Source organism: Numida meleagris, chromosome 5 (genome assembly GCF_002078875.1).
Source record: "Numida meleagris isolate 19003 breed g44 Domestic line chromosome 5, NumMel1.0, whole genome shotgun sequence".
NCBI lineage: Eukaryota > Metazoa > Chordata > Aves > Galliformes > Numididae > Numida > Numida meleagris.
Genome location: NC_034413.1, coordinates 69,163,712 through 69,175,384, shown reverse-complemented (window position 1 = coordinate 69,175,384; position 11,673 = coordinate 69,163,712). Strand labels below are relative to the sequence as shown.

Genomic DNA, 11,673 nt, shown 5'->3' with positions numbered 1-11,673 from the left:
TTCCCTTCCCTTCCCTTCCCTTCCCTTCCCTTCCCTTCCCTTCAAGTTTTCAAAGGAATCTGGTGAAGGATGCATCCCTTCCATTCCATACTGGGGAATAAGAAACTAATCTGTTCTAGAGATTTGTTTTTGTTCCTACATCCTACTAAAAACAAAGTAAAGTTTCCTTTCTTTTACTTAGAATTACACAATTTCTATTTATTGCTCAATATCTTAAGGGAAATAAGGAACCAGTTCCTAAAAGGGCAGAAAGGATTAATGCTTTTGCTGGAATAGAGCATAAATTTCTTTCCTTTTTTTTTTTTTTTTTTTTTTTTTTTGCTAAATCCAACTTTCATTCTCATTCAGGGATAAGAAGGTCAGACAGGAAATGTGTCTTCCGCTGAGAAATTTGCTCAGTGTTCGTTACAGAATTTGTGAGTTCTTCTTTGTTCACCACTGGTATCTGTGTCATACAGCAATGCAGAAATTCGTAACAGTCAATAAGAGGGAGAGAATCTTCCTAGAGCAGCAATGGACAGGCAGTCTAATCCAGTGGTTGGTGTCTAGGTTGGGAGTTTGCTGAAATTACCTCTTCAAGCTTTCAATGACTCAGCTTCATTATTTTAAAAGGGAGATAACAATATGACATTAAAACTGGGTGTTGGGGTTGGTTTTTTCTGGCTGTTTCCACCTAATAGCTGGGAGAGGAAAGGTTTTTAGGTATTTTCATTTTACATTTGTAACTCCAGTTACACTAGAAGCTGGTTCTTCTGGCTTTAAAAGGTTTAGAAATACATAACTAGGTAGTAAACGACATAGCCACACTGCTGAAAAGTCATTGTTTTGCTGGATATGTTTTAGAGTCTGGTGAAGGACATGTGGAAGTTCACATGATACAGAGTACATGGTAACTCGGATTCAGTAGGAAACCGAGTGAAACAGCTAATTTTAATTCCAGGGATAGTTTGAGGGATCATCCTGGTGAAATAACTTAAGGTTTGGGGCTGAATTCTCCAGGCAGCTTGAACTTAGCAATAACTTACAGTGATTTAATCCATATATATTATCTGGAATAAGTAAAACCTTCCGAATGTTTTCTGTTAACAGGTCCTCGATGAAGAGATTTGACCAAGTAAGGAGTTCTGTCTGTCAGACGAAGACTTGCCAGCGTTTGTGGTGAAATAATCTGCTCTGTTTGGAGACTGCGGGAAAAATCCTTTCCGTACAGCTGGTGAGTTTTTGTTTTTACAGTCAAAACAGACGTACTGAATAGGAAAACCATTGATAATGTTTTTATTTATCCCATGCTTGAATCACTAGCTGTTAGATTCTCTTGAGTTACTAGCAGTTCGTTTGCTATTTAAATACGCTGATTGCAGGTCAGCTTTCCAAGGAAGAAGTTACATATTGCTAAAGCTTTGCTTAAGGACTAGCACACCCAAAACGATAATTAAAAAATAAAACCAACCCTCCTTCTTCTTTGTGGCCATTAAAACTCAGAGAAAAATGTCGAAGGAGCATGTGCACACTTCTGTTGCGTCTGTGTCCTACAAATTCATGCCAGTTAAATGTACAGAGAATATAGGTCTTTGTGGCTGGTAGGCGCGTTCATTCTTCACGAAGCGCTGGCTGCAAATCCAATTTCATAGATTAAGGACTATAATGTAAGCATAATGTAGACACCTGTCGGTTTATGGGAGCCTAAAATAGCTGCCGGGATGGAACGTGTTTTTCAGCAACTTGGAGCATATGTAAGCTTTTTGATACAGTTTAGTTTTTTTCCAAGGCTTGTCTGTCACCTTAGCTTGTTGTGCTAGCTGCAGTACAAATAATAAAGCATGTGCTATTCATTTGTTGACTTATTAATATGCAGTGAGGGCTTGCCATTAGAAATTAATATACTCCTGCTCTTCAGAAAGAGGTCAAAAGGCAGCACTATTGCCATGCTGAGAAGCCAACAAGACGGCTCTTCTACTGCTAGTGAGCTGGGTGCTATGAGAGGGGAGGGAGAGAGATGACACTGAAGGTAGAAAGTTCAAAGAGGGAGCCCTGTTTTGGCAAGAGTCTTTATAGTGTCAGGGGAAAGCTAGCTCTTCTGAGCAGGGAGTGCTACTGGATTTTCTTGTACCAGTGTAGGTGGCTGCTTTTCTTTATTTTGTTCAGGAGCTCAAACTTGCTCAGAAACTGTACTGTGACCGTCCTTGCCTACCAGATGCAATCTGACTTCAGGACGTGGCTGTATGAATGTGTGTCACAGTGAGTCCACCCTTGAGGATTAGTGTAATATTAACATCAAGTGCTGTGGTCCAGGATATTATGGAGCTCCAGGTGAATGCAGAACGTTGCCAGATAAAATCTCCCAGACTTGAGACATGCCTGTGGATTGCCTGTTCTTGTTTGTAGCAAGCAAGTGAAATAAGTATGGTGTTTAGTCCAGAGACTTCAGCAGCTGAGTTGCTGCCTCTCAACTCTTTGTCATGGGTCCTTCATGAATCTGAACGACTGAGTGCTTCTGGTCCTGTTCAAGGCATGGTCAAACTTGTGAGTTTTTCTGAAACAAATGGAGTTAGAAGCAGTAATTAAGGAGACTTCAGCTTGGCACCTCTCACTGGACTCTGATGCTGACAGCAGGGGCAGTGTTTTGAGCACCTCTGATTTCCACTCCAGCTGTCCTTAATGGCATTGAGATTTCCATCCTTTCATTCAATAGGGTTGAAATTGGCCAGTGGTTCAAAATTACTGCTGAAGTGGGAAAACAAGGTCAGAAGAAAACTACTAACTAATGTATTTACATTAGCTTTGTTTTCTTAGGAAACTATGCTAAAAAGCCATCACCATGTTGATATAACCTTTGGTGTTTTGAGGGGGTTAGCTCATTCTTTAACTGCTGATTCATTCAACAGTGTGTTTAACTGTGTTTAAGAGAACTACAGCAGGGTTTGCAGATAACATAAATTTACTAATTTGAAACTTGGAGATGGGAGTGAAGAAACAGGAAGGAAATCTGAGCTCGTGTAGGTCAATCTTTTGGTTACATTGGCATTAAATCAAGAACAGAAGGAGAAAGATTGTGCAACAAAAAAATCGGAGTCTTTTTTTTACTGCACTGTCACTTTCTATTTATGGGAACCTGAAATGACCTGGCTTCCTGGACTGAACACAGTAGTGGCACATCCTTAATTATAGTCTTTTACTTTTTAAGCTAGTCTCCACTAGATACGTGTGACATTTTTTAACGGATGTCACAGACCAGGCTGCAGTCCCAAAGGCAGTGGAGGCTGTGACTGCATCCCGTGAAATGAGAAGCATCGTATGATGTTGCAGAATTACTGATGGTGTGAGGGATGGCTCTACCACCCTCCAGTAAATCAACATTTGGTGTTCATCTGATGAAAATGAGTAAGCTCACCTGACAGCATATGTGACAGTCTCCAGGACCACTCACTGTATTTTTTTGTAAAAGCATGTACTGATTTATATACGTGCTACTGTCCATGTCAGGAGATGTTCTTTTGTTATTCAGCCTCTTACCCAGACAGCGTAACTGTCAGGGAAGCTCCAGAGATCCTGAAGCGCTACTCAGCATGAACTTGAGAAATGATGGAGAAAGAAAAGGAAAGAGCACGAGAACTCACACACTTTTTTGGCAAGGTTGAAAGAATATAAAGTTGCTTTTGATGCCTCCTTTACTAGGAGAAATGGCATTTTCAGATTTTGTTTGAATGAGCAAGCCTGTATCCAGTCTGTTTCTTCCTCAGTGTTATCTCTTTCACAGCCTTGAAAACTGGACTTCTTATCTTCAGCCTGGCTTTGGTCAAAAGCAGCATCATTATATACAATGCCTACAATTGTTTCTTAAACAGATACAATTTTTTTGATCAGTATGAACAGCATGAGAAGGCTTCCTTGCCTCTTCTGCTCATTTGCACTTAGGAACCATGTGATCTCAATACTGTTATACGTTGCACTGCCCTAGCAATTACTTTTGCCATGGTTGGCATGGAGGGCCTGCTATAAGAAGCTTTTTATAGTTCTTCTGAATATCTTCATAGTGTCAAGGTAAGTAATTTTCTTATAAATCTTGACAAACTCCTCCGAGAAAGCAAAATTTCAGTTAGTAGCAGCCTATAAAGCAGTGTATGAGGGCACGAGCCATCTATTACCTGGGTTTTAAAAAAACATTGTCATCTCTCAGAAGGAAGATGTATTAGATTTCACATCCTTTCCCTCCTCTCTGCTGGGTGGCTGTAACCTGCTGGATGATGCAAATAAAGTTTTAAGATTCATAGCTGTATTTTTTTCTGTGCATACAAATAATAGACACGGAGGCATGGGATTATTTATTCATAGGTGTGAGGAAATCATCTAAATATTTCAAGCAAAATTAACATTTAAATATGCATGAAAAGCAATTACAATATTTAGTCCTACCATAGGCATGTAACTCCAAATTTTTTTCCTGAACTGTTTGAAAAAAAATCCACTTCTAAAAATGAAGCACCTATATATATATATATACAATATAATTGGGTATAAAATTGGAAAAGTTAAGTATCCGTTTCCATGGAAAAATAGATTGGAAAACAAATAAGCCCTGGTGGCTGAACGTTTGGCACTTTCATGAATGCTGAAGAATCTGGAATAACTGAGGAACCTTATAAAGTCTTTGTGATGTTCCTGATTATCCGAGAGGACTTCAGAGTCTGCAGCACTGAATTTACTTGAATCTGGATCTCTGGTGCCTGTCAGAACTTATTGTCATACGTTTGCAGCGGTCAGGATAATGTACAAAACAGAGCTTGCATGATTTCTGACTATTTTGCCTTTTACCAATCATCATTTGTTGCCCAATTTGTAGCAGGCATCAGCAGAAGAAATAAATTTTTAGAAGAGATTTGAGTAAAGCTTAGGCTTAAATTCTGAGGTGGCGTTTATTCGGCGTTCTATTGTGAATCCAGGAGCACTTTTTTTTTTTTTTTTTGGCTTCCTTCTGTTTTGCATTCTCAAGGAAAAATGACTTGAAGAGTCAACCAGGTAGTGTTATTCACACCAGTTAGGCACAGCCAGGAGACCCTGCTCAGGACATGTAACACAGACTCAAATACCTACTGCAAATAGAGGTCAGTCTGGGTCAAAGAGAGAAGGAAGAGCTGTCCTTCTGCTTGCCTATGCTAGCCAGCTACAAATAGTAAATTGCAGAGTTTTCATTGCTTTAGGCATCAGGGATAGATTCACTTCTTTTAAGTGAGTGCTTTCTGGACACGTTTTGAAGGTTATCAATTTTTTTTTTGAACAGGAGATTCTCAAGATCTCCAGAGAAAGGCCTTGATGTTACAAACTTGTCTTGCAGGAAAAAAAAAAGGGGAAGGAGAAGAGGTACTGGGGATTTTTGAGGGTGATGTCAGTTGTAGAGAATGTCTTCATGCTATAAGTTGTTCATGATAGCTGATAGCGAATAGGAACAACAGTAATAAATGAAGTCAGAATAAGGATTAAAAATAAAAAGAGGTCAGATGGATCTTACATTTGACCTTGTCTAATTATTTTTTCTTTCTGAGTTCATATCTTCTGCGTGCACGTATAAGGATAATAAAGGGAAATTTGCAGGAGGCTGCCTACTTTTCTTTCTGGCTGGAGGCAAGCTTGGCCGCAGAACAGAGAATGGGAAGTAGGTTGGTAAATGCTGATTGCAGCACTAGCTGGGGAGTTCTTCTGTTGGCTGGAGGCAGGAAGTTCCTCAGCCCACAGCTGCTGGATGACAGCAATGCTCCTTTGTTTCCAGCTGAGGAATTTGCTGGTTGTACCACAGGCAGAATTTCTCAGATGAAAGTTGCAGCTTTTGTGGGTGGAGAGGAATGTTTCAAAGGGCTAAATTGAGTCTTCTTCTGGCTTGTGACTCTGAATGGAACGAGGGTACTTCAGGCTACTACTTTTATAATGCGCTCACTATGTCTGTTGGCTTGTAAGGACCAGCCATCATGGAACTCACTGGTACTCCTTTGACAGGTTTTCCTGAGATCATATTCATTTAATGTCTCATTCTTTAACAGTCTCACTGTTTGTACTTGATAGATCATGTTTGCTAATTGTTAGAAGGATTGTTGGTGTTATCTAAGCAACCTTAATGTTCATAATAGAATAGAATTAAGGAACTCTCTTTGAAGCTGTATTGATGCTAATGCTTTTGGATTAGCAATATCCACCCAAAGTATGGAAGATATTCAGCCTGTTCTGATACTGTTTGTGTTGTGGTGGAGTCATCTCCCCCGTGCTTTCAAGATTGCTAGAGAGGCTGCCACGATGTTTTCAGGTAGAGGCATACATTTAGCCAATCCAGCTAATACTGACAGCGGTGACAAGTTTTATGAGGGAATCAGAGCATTGCTTAGTTATGTCAGCTGGAAAGGATAATAGCTGTCCATTATTTGAATGCCATGTTTTGAAAGCTCAAGATCTGCTAGACCGTGAGCTCTTGGCTGTAAACCCCTACAGAAGCATCCAATATCCTGCTTTTCCCATCTGCTTTTGCAAAGATAAATGTGACAGTTCACTCTGGGGACAGATCTGATTTTTTTATTAGCACCGGGTTGGAGTAATGCAACTCGTTTTTTGTAGAGCAACCTGTAGGAACTACAGTGAACATACAGCTAGTTCCAGCAGCACATCCAGCTGACTATGGAGAGCTTCTTGTGGTAAGCATGCTGCACCTGTGGCCTGCAGGTAGTGCTGCTCGTGGGCGTGTAGCATGGCACAAGATGCTGTTTGCTCCTTGAGTGATCTAGGGCTGGGTTCCTGCTTGCCTGCTCCTTTCTTGTTTTTTCAGTTTATGTTATGCTGCCACAGGATTGATCCAATGGAAGCTCTTGAACAGAAGCTAATATGAATGGTAGGAGCCAGTCTGGAATTACTTCCTGCATTCCAGAAGCAGGAATTCGTGACATTCTTGCCACCTGAAAAGGCTCAGTGGGCACTTCGGGAAGTAATTGGTTCAGAGTTGATTAATTATATTTAATTAGACTGTGGTGATGTAGTATCCCTGTTACTTGTGATCGAATCATCTGACTCTAAGAAGGCTGATGGCACTAACTGGTTTTCATGCCTTGAGACTCACAGTGTTGCTAATATCTTCTTGAGGATGTAACTATTCTTGTTTGACTTTAGGAGGAGCTTCAACAAAAATCCCAGCAACCAGTCCTCCACCACCAAGTGGAATTAATCCACAATGCAATAGTTTACTTTTTTTGTACCCTTTAATTAAATGCAAGTATTCCAATTGTAAAAATTATTGATTATTTAAAAAATGTCTGTATTAGGGCAGTCAATTTTTAAAAAGTTAGATGCTGTTGAAGTCCAAGCCCCCCAAATAATGGGGTAATGCCTTGTGTCATTAACGAAGCCATGAGCAGAGTGCTTCTTTCATCAGTATGCTGCTGCTAGGCAAGAAATGGCCTGTTCGGGATTTTAAGAGCCAGATGTAAATGTGCTTAATGAGACACATGGGGACTGGTCTGTGGCTGGGGATAAATGGCTTTTAGCAGTAGATGCAGATGCAAGTATTGCATTTCAGTCTACAAAAGTCAAAGAGAAAAAGGCAACAGTCCCAAATGGAGGAGGTGTCAGAATTGAGAAGGATATACAGCTGTAGCCCGTTGATTTAGTCCGTTGTTAGAGGACTGGAAATTAAACAAAAAGAAATGTTAAACTCTTTTAAAAAAAGATCTGCTGCTGACCAAGACAGGCTACAAAGAGAAATACAAAAATTGTCAGATTGTATTATGTGGACAAAAGAAATGCAAAAAATGTCAGTTTGTATTATGTGGAATTTGTTGAAATTTTTATATGGAATACACTTAAAATACATTGAAAAATTCTTCTGAGTGTTGGAGGAGAACGCTCAAAATCACAGAAAGGAAATAAAATCAGGTGTCTCCTGTTATCAGAAATCTGGTGAGTATCCGAAACTTGCAGTTCCAGTGCTCGTAACTTACATATGAGAAACTTCCTGCCACTGGCTACTGCTTCAAGTGCTCAGCTTGCTAGTTAGCTCAGCATTTGTTGTCACAGTGTTGAAAAGAGGCATGTCCCTGAACTTTAGCATGATGGCATTTGATATTGGCAAAAAAGGAAGCAAAAAGTAATCATGACATATTTTTATTGGCTTCAGCAACAGCTCTGCGAATCTAGTGGTTTAGATTAGCTCATCCTGTACCTCAGGGTTCAAATGTAAAACTCATATCCACCACAACAGGTTTAGTATTTAAAAATAGGTACAACCTTGCTGGCCTACATGCTGAAAGCAGCTAATTGCACTCTTAAAAAAGCTGCTAGCTTGATCTTTCTACAAGAATCAGCAAATACTTCTTTTCCTCTCACGTTCATTGACAGTAAAGCTGCCTAGGCTCAGAAAATGACCATCCCAAGGAAAGAAATTGTTTTTCCAAATTATTCTGTCTTTAAGCAGAAGAGGAACCCTAACAGATGCAGTTTTCCACTGTCTTGTCTAAAGGGCTAGGACCAGAAAGAAGACCTAGTCTTCCCCTCTCCTCCCCTTTCCACTCCTCTTGCCAGTAACCTGGTGCATCCTGGCAGCTCTGGGATACACCTGGGCACTTGTAAGCCATCTTTTTTTTTGTTTGTTTTTAATTAACCTTTCTTTTTCTTACTCAACTAATTAGCTCAACAGGCCAAAGAAGCGCCATGCCCTCTTTGGTGCCTGTGACCTGCTAGACCAGGTGGCTAGGTTGGGTGTTAGGAAGAATTTCTTCTCTGAAGAGTGACTGGGCGCAGGCTGCCGGGGGGTGGGGAGGATGCTCAAAAACTGTGGGGATGTGGCACTGAGGGACGTGGTCAGTGGGCATGGTGTGGGTGGGTTGAGGTTGGACTTGGGGATCTTGGAGGTCTTTTCCACCCTTAATGGTTCTGTGATTTTAACGGTGTTCTGCCAGCTTTATATTTAAATACAGTTTCTCACTATGAGCGTTTATATGGTGTTTGTACTAGAAGGTGGCATTGCTGAATGCCAGAAAAATGCAGCTGCATACCAACGCATTGTGAGGCTGCTGCACTTTGGTTTTGTGCTTGCTTAAAGCTAGTGAGATGGCTGCAGTTGAATGGAGTTAACTGGGCTGCCTTCCTCAGAGGTGTTCCTGATTCAGTAGAGCCCTTTCAGCGTGCTGCTGTCTGGCACTGGGTCGTACATTAAGCAGTCTGCATAAGCTGTGCATTACTCGATGCATTTTCAAGAACAAAAGACAAGGGCCTTCCTTTGCCTGTGAAGAACTGAAGACAAGGCAAAAAATCTCTTTAAATCTGCAAGCACCATCTTCCACTCCACAAGTGGCAGGTGAATGATGAGAGAGGCAGCTGCGTTCTCCTCATTACAATGTTAATAGAAAGCTCCTGGCTAGGTGTGTGCCATTTCCTCCACATGGCAGTCGTGTGTCAGACAGAGAAGCCGCCAGGAGAGCCAGCCGCAGCTTGTGCCGGCTCTCGCCAGGCTCGCAGATGCCGTGGGTCTCCTCCAGACATTTGTCACTCACTCGCTGCAAACTCTGCAAACCTCTGCCAGGGCCGGGGCTGCAGGGAGAGCTGGGAGCACAGCCTGAGCCATGCTTCATCCAGACTCGCACCCGGAGCACTGCGAGCATCACAGAAACGCAGTTCCCCGGTTGGTTGAGTGCAGGAGAACCACAATTCTGAATAGCTTCTGACTGTTGTTTTTCTAACAAGTGAAACAGATGGATTGGAAATAGTATTTACTATTTATTTCCTCAACATATCAATATGTGAGGAGCCAGTATAAATTACGGTTTGACTGCAAACAAACCAGCCCACACCAAAGCAATAAAGTAAACAGTGTTGTATTTTGTTTCAAGTCAATATAATGGGAATTTAAATGGCTGGTGTTTCTGTTTCCAATGGCTATCTCTGATTAGCTGAATTTTAGGCTCTATAATAGAAAAAAAATAATGGTTTGAAAGATTCTGCAGAAAATAGGTTTAGCTGCTATTCCACCAAATATCAGAAGCAGTAACTTTGGAAAGTATACTCTTCAGCAATAGAAACAACATTTCTATCCATTTCTGTTTATTTTTTTCACAAGAAGAATAAGAGTGAAGCCATCAGCAGGTACGCCCTGAGGGTGTGGGTTTGTGATACAGCAGTCTGCTCCTACCTCTTCCCAAGGCCGTGCTTTTCTGTCTTGTCCTTACAGAGAGGTGCCAAGGCAAGGAAAGGGGTGGGGACATGTGGCTGGGGAGCAGGGCAGGCATGCAGAGGATGGGGCAGCTCCTCTTGGCAGAAATGAGCCATTGAATTGGCTCAGCTCAATTATGTCCTTGAATTGCTTGAACTCAGCATACCAAGAAACGGAAAGCTGTGTATGTCACATTCATAACAACTTAGCCTGTATGTTATTAATTTAACATGTAGTCGGACAAATTGGTTAAGATGTCAGACATCTTGACCAATCTGTTTGACCAGCCGTGTACTTCAGCTGCAGTTTTCCAAACAGCATATTGTGGAAACTGAGAACAGATGAAATAAGGGAATGTAAAAACAGTGAATTGAATATGCTCCCCAAATTATTCACTTATTTCAACAAACAAGAATAACATTGATGTAATATATGACTGGTTTCAATGCTAAAAGCATATCAAGAGCTGGAATGTACTTACGTGGCTAGACAGTAAATATCTTTCAGTCCTTATAATCCATTAAATTGTAAGAGTATGTCTGCTTGTCTAAATGGAAGGAGACACATCTCTGCTCTGCACCGCTGTCATTTACTCCTCCACTTCCTGATTCTTTGGCCTTTTTTGTTTAGTATGTATTCTTTTGTATCTGCGAAACTACTGCTAGTCCTGCTTAAGTTTTCCACTGTACCTGAAAGCTGGGTTAAAGCAGTGTACAAATTCTTGTGCTAGTGGGTGCAGCATTTTCACTCTGAGCTGCCCCTTCCCGGTATCAGAAGATTGCTTAATGCAGACAATGGGATTGAATGATGCTCAAGGCTGAGCTACCCTGGCTATGCTTTGTATTGGAGCTATTTGTTCCACTTTTGATCACAGATTGCGATGTTTGCTTTCTTTGCTTTGTTGCCTAGGGTTGCACATGAGCTCCACAGAAATGACTCCTTTGCAAAGTAACTTTGTATAGATGCACTGGATGTTATTATATCCCAATCTGCAAAAGATTTTATAACTTGGTAGATCCAGTTCCAATGTTTTGATCCTCTTGTTAGCTTCAGATAGCTGTTGCTTGAATCAAAATGTAAGAAAGAGGTCTTTTCCCTTTTCCTTCTGTCTTCCACAAACTGAGTTGATATTATTGCTATGAAGTATATAGTAGAATCATAGAATATCCCACGTTGGAAGGGACCTGTAAGGATCATCAAGTCTGACTCCTGGCTCCACACAGGACCACCCAAAAATCACACCGTACGATGCTTTCTATCAGGTGATGCATTGCAAGATTGCTTGGGATTCAGAAGCTGATTAGCTGACAGATGAAAGTCAGTGCCAGGCTTGTTCCCATGCAGTGCAGAGGATGTGTACCTTAGTGAGCTTCTGGTGCTTGGCATTGCTAGAGTGCTCTCACGATCCTGTTTCAAGAACAGCTGTTTTGAATGGTTGGAATACCTTTACCTTAGCCTGATCTGAGAAACAGAAATTAAATCAGACCTTTTGCAAA

General features: G+C 41.1%; 1 long non-coding RNA gene across 2 annotated transcripts in view; it reads left to right on the top strand.

Annotated features, from left to right (window-relative positions):
* Positions 1–11,673, top strand: part of LOC110400467 — a 485,666-nt gene that overhangs the window by 73,278 nt on the left and 400,715 nt on the right. For both annotated transcript variants that reach the window (XR_002439868.1, XR_002439867.1), the window contains exon 3: positions 1,090–1,213. This is a non-coding gene — a long non-coding RNA (uncharacterized LOC110400467). The remainder of the gene's footprint in view (positions 1–1,089; positions 1,214–11,673) is intronic.